Genomic DNA, 6,000 nt, shown 5'->3' with positions numbered 1-6,000 from the left:
GTCATTGCAGCTAAAATAGAAATCCGTCAATAAACATTTTCTGTTTCTTATTAGGCCGAAAAATAAACTAAAACTTATCACGCCTTTTTAAAAATTTAATTTTGTTTCCATATCCATAAAAAACATATTTTTCTGGGTTTTGTTTAGGAACAACGGACTTAAGAAGCGCTTCTAATCCCCTTGTTTTACTGTATTTATATGGTACAGGCGAAGCCAAGGCTCTCGCGATATCGCGTAATACCTTCCTAAAACCAAAAATAGACGAAGTCTCGCGATATTTGCATGGCGTTACCCCATTTTCCAGCTGTCCGTCACTCGATTGGGATTTCTGAACCACGGGAGAATCACCGGAAAGGCTTTTGGTGATAAACCGCCGCATTTTGGGAGAATACATCACAATTTATGGTTACACAGACACACAAAGAGTTACTTTCTAGAGCTTTTAAGGATGGAAGCTGAACTATGAGGTAAGTAGAGACTGTAGAGAGTGGCTGATGTGAAAGAATGTCCCTGAGCTTAGCCTGCATGCTAATTCTACTGATAACGGTCGGTTGGCCAGTTTCTCGTTTACTACAAGAGTAGTTCACTAGTTTAAACGCTAAATTGTTACATTCGCTATTTTAGGCCGTGTCTGATATATATGTTACGACGAGAACAAGATTGTAACGCGCTCACAGTCATGGAATTAGCCACTATGCTAATGTAAAATCAGTGCATCTCCTCTGTGACCCCCGTAACACTGATCGGAGTTACTGATGGCTAACCTCTGGCTCGATGATGCTCGGTCCCAATAGTCTCATAAGCTGACCACGTTACCCTATTTAAGAGGGAAAATGTGTGGATTTTTTCAAAAGATATATTGTCTGTACTAATAATGATGTTAGTCTCAGCTGTCAAATCCAAAGAAAGCTCCTAAAACCTTCTTAAAACCAAAAACAGCTATTATATGGGTTCAGGACCATTTGTGTATCGAACTGAATAAAAAAGAGGAAGGGAGAATCCGTTCTGGTACTGTAAACGCTCCCCCCTCACAAGAGAGCTGGGTACACTCCCTTTAAGCCTCACCGATGTGTAACTTCATCAGGTTCATGGGGGATAGGGCTTACAAGGCGGAGTCGGTCAGAGCTGGTCTCCATGGTAACGCGGATGCTGACAGTTCTGTTGAAGGTTGGGGGGCAGGGTGACAGGGTCCCAATCAACTAGACGTGGGACAAAGAGTGGACAATGTGAAGCATTGCTTCACCACTGTTCAAGGATTGCTGTTGATGTATATATTTTAAAAATTATAATTAATGCCACACAAAATTAGAAATGCACTGATTAGAACTTTGTAGGTCATTCCTATTTCTCTTTTAAGAATAATAATCTTAGAAGTTGTAAGAGTAGCTTTCAAAATATGCTCATATGCATCCTGCTATGAGCAGCCATAATTATTTATATTAAGAGTAGAGGCAATGTCACACTGTGTGTGTGAGGAGCAGTTGCTACAGTGGCTCCTAATGTTTTGCAAAATGAAGAAAAAATTTTCATGTCAAAGGCTCTTCATCATCTTACTTTAACTATTATATGATTAGAATAGCTTTCAGAATACATTTATAACACACTTTGCACCTTTATTGAAATGAAGTGAAATGACATCAGATTTATATAGCACTTTTCAACCCTCAAAAGGTTTACATTACGTGTCGTCTTTATTATGTGTAATGAATATCTCCACAGATATTCTAGGAATATCTGTGGAGATATTCCCAGAATTACTGAACTTCCCTGTTCATATCAGATCAGTTCAAAAATATGTATAAATCCTGGAGGAAAATTAAATGGAATTGAAAATTGTAGCTCATATTATTCATTCATCCTTAAAGCATCCTTAAAAGTCTTACATTTTAATACCTTAAAATATCTTAAATTCATTGAAAAAAGAAGTTAGCCTTAAATATGTTAACCACAGGTTTTGAGGACTAGTTAAGCTCATATATTTTATGAAGTTTTATTTTTTCTTGTGGGACTTTACTGTTAGACAAAACTTTTAGTCACATGCAGATGTATTCACTGTGTTCTGTGACTCAAGGGGGTTGTATCTATCTGCTAACTATTGGCTAATAGCTGGCTAGCTTTTTTACTCCATTACGGGTAAGTGCAAATTTATCACCAGTTGGCTGGGCGATGTTTGTCTTGATCATTGGCTCATTTCTGTTGGCAAACCCAATTGATTGATTGATTTGTAGTTTTCTTTTGTACATTTCTGTTGCGATACTCATCTTAAATTTTTCATGGTGATCTTACAATATTTTAATGTTGAGTTGGTGAAACATGCAGAAACCCTGTTATTGTCTTCACAATAATAGCTTTTCCAGAATTGCTGTGATCCATCCACTTTCAGATAAGTCATGTAGAGTGCACTTCATCTAAGGTAAAGGAGCCCGTATAATTATGATTGAAAGCAGTTTTTGGTTATCATCTTGGCGGTGTTGCATTATTGATATAAAATATCTTCACAAGGGCTGGTGACAGCCCATCACGCACATCCTGGCTTAAAAGGGAACTTCATGCCACAGCATGACTGGAAGTGCTTCACAGGTAGTTTCTTGCTTTTTAATCTGGTATTTTGTATTTTCCTCTGTATAAAGCTGAGAAAAGTCCTTTGGCCAATAAGGGAAAACTCTCTAAACGATGCCTTACTAATTCTTGCTTAACTAAAGTTGTTCTGCAATCATGACAATTGCTCTTCTTTATCTTTTTGAAGTAGTTTTTACATTGTTGTACTGAAATCTGACTTCTTGTGGTTGCTTTGACTTTTCACTGACAAATAAATCTGCCTATATCAAATAATGTCAAGCAAAATAGGAAACATTCATTCAAAGTCAAACGCAGCCTGCATCAAAATAAACAATCCTTCCTGACAGCTTGGCTAGCTGAGTAATGATGGTTCTGATTGGTTGTTTCTGACCGAGCTGAGTAATTCTGCAGAACACAGGAGGAGGCAGAGGAGATCGATTATTTTTTCAGAGATTATCTGTCTTGTATTAGGACAGCGAAAGTTTTAATCTATATCTAAAATCTTTTCTTGTTTTAAGTCGAGATACATGCTGCAGCTTTAAGCAGAGGTTCGGTGTGAGAGTTCACTGCAGGTGGAGCAGAAACGGCGCTACGTCTGTGAAATATTATTACTACCAGCAGCGCGTGGCGGAGGTTCAACAACGAGAACAGAACCAGCGTCTTACACCACTAGCTCGAATACTTAAATTATTTTTCAGGTTAATTTGTTTAGCTTTCTGACCGTGATGTTAATCCGGGTGAGTGTTGGTAGTTGTGCGCTACTATCTGGCCGCTCCGGATGTCCTATTTCCTGCGTTGAGCCTCGATGTAGCCAAACTCTGTGCTTGTTTTTTAAATGTCACATTAGATTCGTTGTGTTGATGCATTTTGATGTGCTTCACCCCCGAGGTAATTTTCCACCGCAACACGCAAACTTCTCCATTTATTCTGAGAGCGTTCAAGTTCCACACCACACTGCTTAGGATTTACCGCTGCACGTTTGCGGAGTGTGAAGAGAAGAGGAGACAGCTGCACATGCAGGCTGCGAATGAGATACAGGTGATCGGCAACAAGAGACCGTGATCGGCAATCACCGATCATACACTTTTTCACGGGAAATCGGCCGATTATGATCGGTGGTCGATCGATCGTAACAACTCTACCTGTTAAGTATTAAACATGGCCCCACAGGTTTATTTGTGTGGACAGATGTATAAATGTAACTTGTTTTAAATAGCACATTATAATATAAACTCAGGGTTCTCCCCAGAAAACTTGCTATGCCCAGTGGTAGGGGCTCTAGAGCTGTCATCCAGCAGTTCAGTTGTTTGATCCTAAGTTGCTTTATTTACTGAAGTTGTTGGTGTGTAGACCTGTAAAGGCAGGCATTGATACAGAGTTTTGGTCAATAAAAAACACACCTCTCTATGTGTTCACATACTGACCATACTATGTTGTCATTGCACTTCACTTAAGTTATTTAAGAGACTCATTAACATTGTTATTGCTGTAGAAAAATAAACTATAATAAATTAAGTGTAGGCTGGTAACTTGCCAGGCTTATGATACACTGAGGGAAACCCTGGAAATAGACAATGTTCATTAAGTCAAAGCAAGTATGTGAATATAAGTGCATTATTTGTTGCAAACAGTAATGCATGGGGCCCTAAATCTCAATTTTCCCATTAACACCTGTAAACACATGCAGAGTTTCCTCTGATCTCCATTTTGGTCTGAGTTTTTATAAATAATCATTTTTAATGATTTTAAACTGAGTTTTAATGTGGCTGGAAGGCCAAATTACATGAAAAGGTATCTGTTTTCAAAGATATTCAGCTACATGTGAACTATGCCTGAGATGAAGCAGTTCTTCTCTGTCATGGCCTCTGTCATGTCATTAGCCTGATGTGTGTGTGTTTGTCAGTCGTCTTCTGACGTCCAGTGTATTTCTATTCCTTATCTTAATCTGCACACTTCCTTTGGCTTTTATTTAGGTTATTTCTGATCAAAAAAATGTCGTTTTGATGCCTGAGAAGAAGTCATGAAAAGTGCTGGCAGTGCATGTCTGGATCACATACTCTCGTTTTCTTCTTTTTTTTTCTGAAACGGTTACACACTTAGTGCCATCATCAGCTTTCTGTGGGGCTGATGATGGGTGATGAAGCAGGTCATGGGGTGGGTTGAACTGCTTTGTGTCGTTGTCTCAGAGCAACAGAGAGCTAAGTGTGACAAACTGAGTGTGGTGATGCAGGTATTAATATACCAATGTCTGCAAGACATCTGTGTAAGAAACGGTCAACAAATTACATCCTGTATAACCTAATATACACCTTTTATGTTAATCATACATCAGCAATATTTGATCCCAAATCGCTTGCTGTTTTTCCTGTTCATTGATTTTTCAGATTGTCACTCCTGCTTATTGGAGAGATGTTTTTAAGGAATTTCAGTTTAGTAGAGCAAGAAAACAGTTGTTTTGTTCCTAACTTGTCTAAATTCATTACAAATTAAGAATAATGGAGAGGAAAGAATATAAACAGGGAGAGAGAAAGGACAGTCTTCTTTTGTGTCCTGTTCTGACAACTGTGTGTACACAACAGACTTACTACGCAGTAACATCCCTTTGCTCTAATTATACAGACTAATCCCACAAATACAAGGCGCTCAGGGGAAACGGAGCATTAAGCCTTCTAGTACACATGTGAAACACTTATAAGAATGTTATGCATTTTTTGATGTTGGGACTAGGAATGCTAGTTATCAATTGGGTTAATATAAAGTAGCTTGATCTTGTCGATTATTTTATTAGCGGCCATTTTCTTAAAAACCAAATTTTGCAGCACATCGGCTGAATGAATGCTATTGAGGTGAAACTTAAGAGCTTAAGTGTTTATATTTCCAAACAGAACCACATAAAGTTCATTTTACATCCCAAACCAGACTCTGTTTGGACCATTTCTATTCCCCATTCGGGTGTTGCCGCCATCTTTAATTCTGTATCAATCTTTGGCTGTGCTTAAGGATGACCAGCAACTCCCTCTTCTGGATGGCGACCAAACTACAACATTACGTTGGTCTATTTCCGGACAAAAAGTATGCCTTATCATTTTAAAAATAAAGAAAAATAAAATCCAATAAATCATCAGGTGAAAAAGACAAATACGTCCATCTCAAAGCAGACAAATCGTTATATTTCTGGGTTTCCCTCAGAAAACTTGCTAAGCCCGCTGGTTGGGGCCTCAAACACCTGGCATAACTTTGCTGGAATCAGAGGGATAAGCCCATGTCTATTGAGCTTTAATAAGCGCCACAGACACTGTTTTGGTTGCCCAAGCTTTATGGGGCAAGTTTTTAGATCTCCGTGTGACTACGCACATTATCTCTGGCTGACTTTAAGTAGACAAAACATTTGATATGGTGCAGTTTGATGCACCGTGTCACCACAAAGAAATAAAATGAGAT

The 6,000-nt window shown here is 38.6% G+C and overlaps 1 protein-coding gene across 1 annotated transcript in view; it reads left to right on the top strand.

Moving 5' to 3' along the window:
- Positions 1–312: 312 nt before the first annotated feature.
- itsn1 (intersectin 1 (SH3 domain protein)) overlaps positions 313–6,000 on the top strand; it is a 66,586-nt gene continuing 60,898 nt past the window's right edge. Inside the window, exon 1 of the mRNA XM_088013151.1 lies at positions 313–467. The gene's annotated coding sequence lies outside the window, so the exon portion shown is untranslated. The remainder of the gene's footprint in view (positions 468–6,000) is intronic.

The sequence above is a fragment of the Poecilia mexicana genome, unplaced genomic scaffold (genome assembly GCF_051168715.1).
Source record: "Poecilia mexicana isolate PSO_F unplaced genomic scaffold, ASM5116871v1 scaffold_15, whole genome shotgun sequence".
Classification (NCBI taxonomy): Eukaryota; Metazoa; Chordata; class Actinopteri; order Cyprinodontiformes; family Poeciliidae; genus Poecilia; species Poecilia mexicana.
This window is presented reverse-complemented; position numbering and strand designations above follow the sequence as displayed.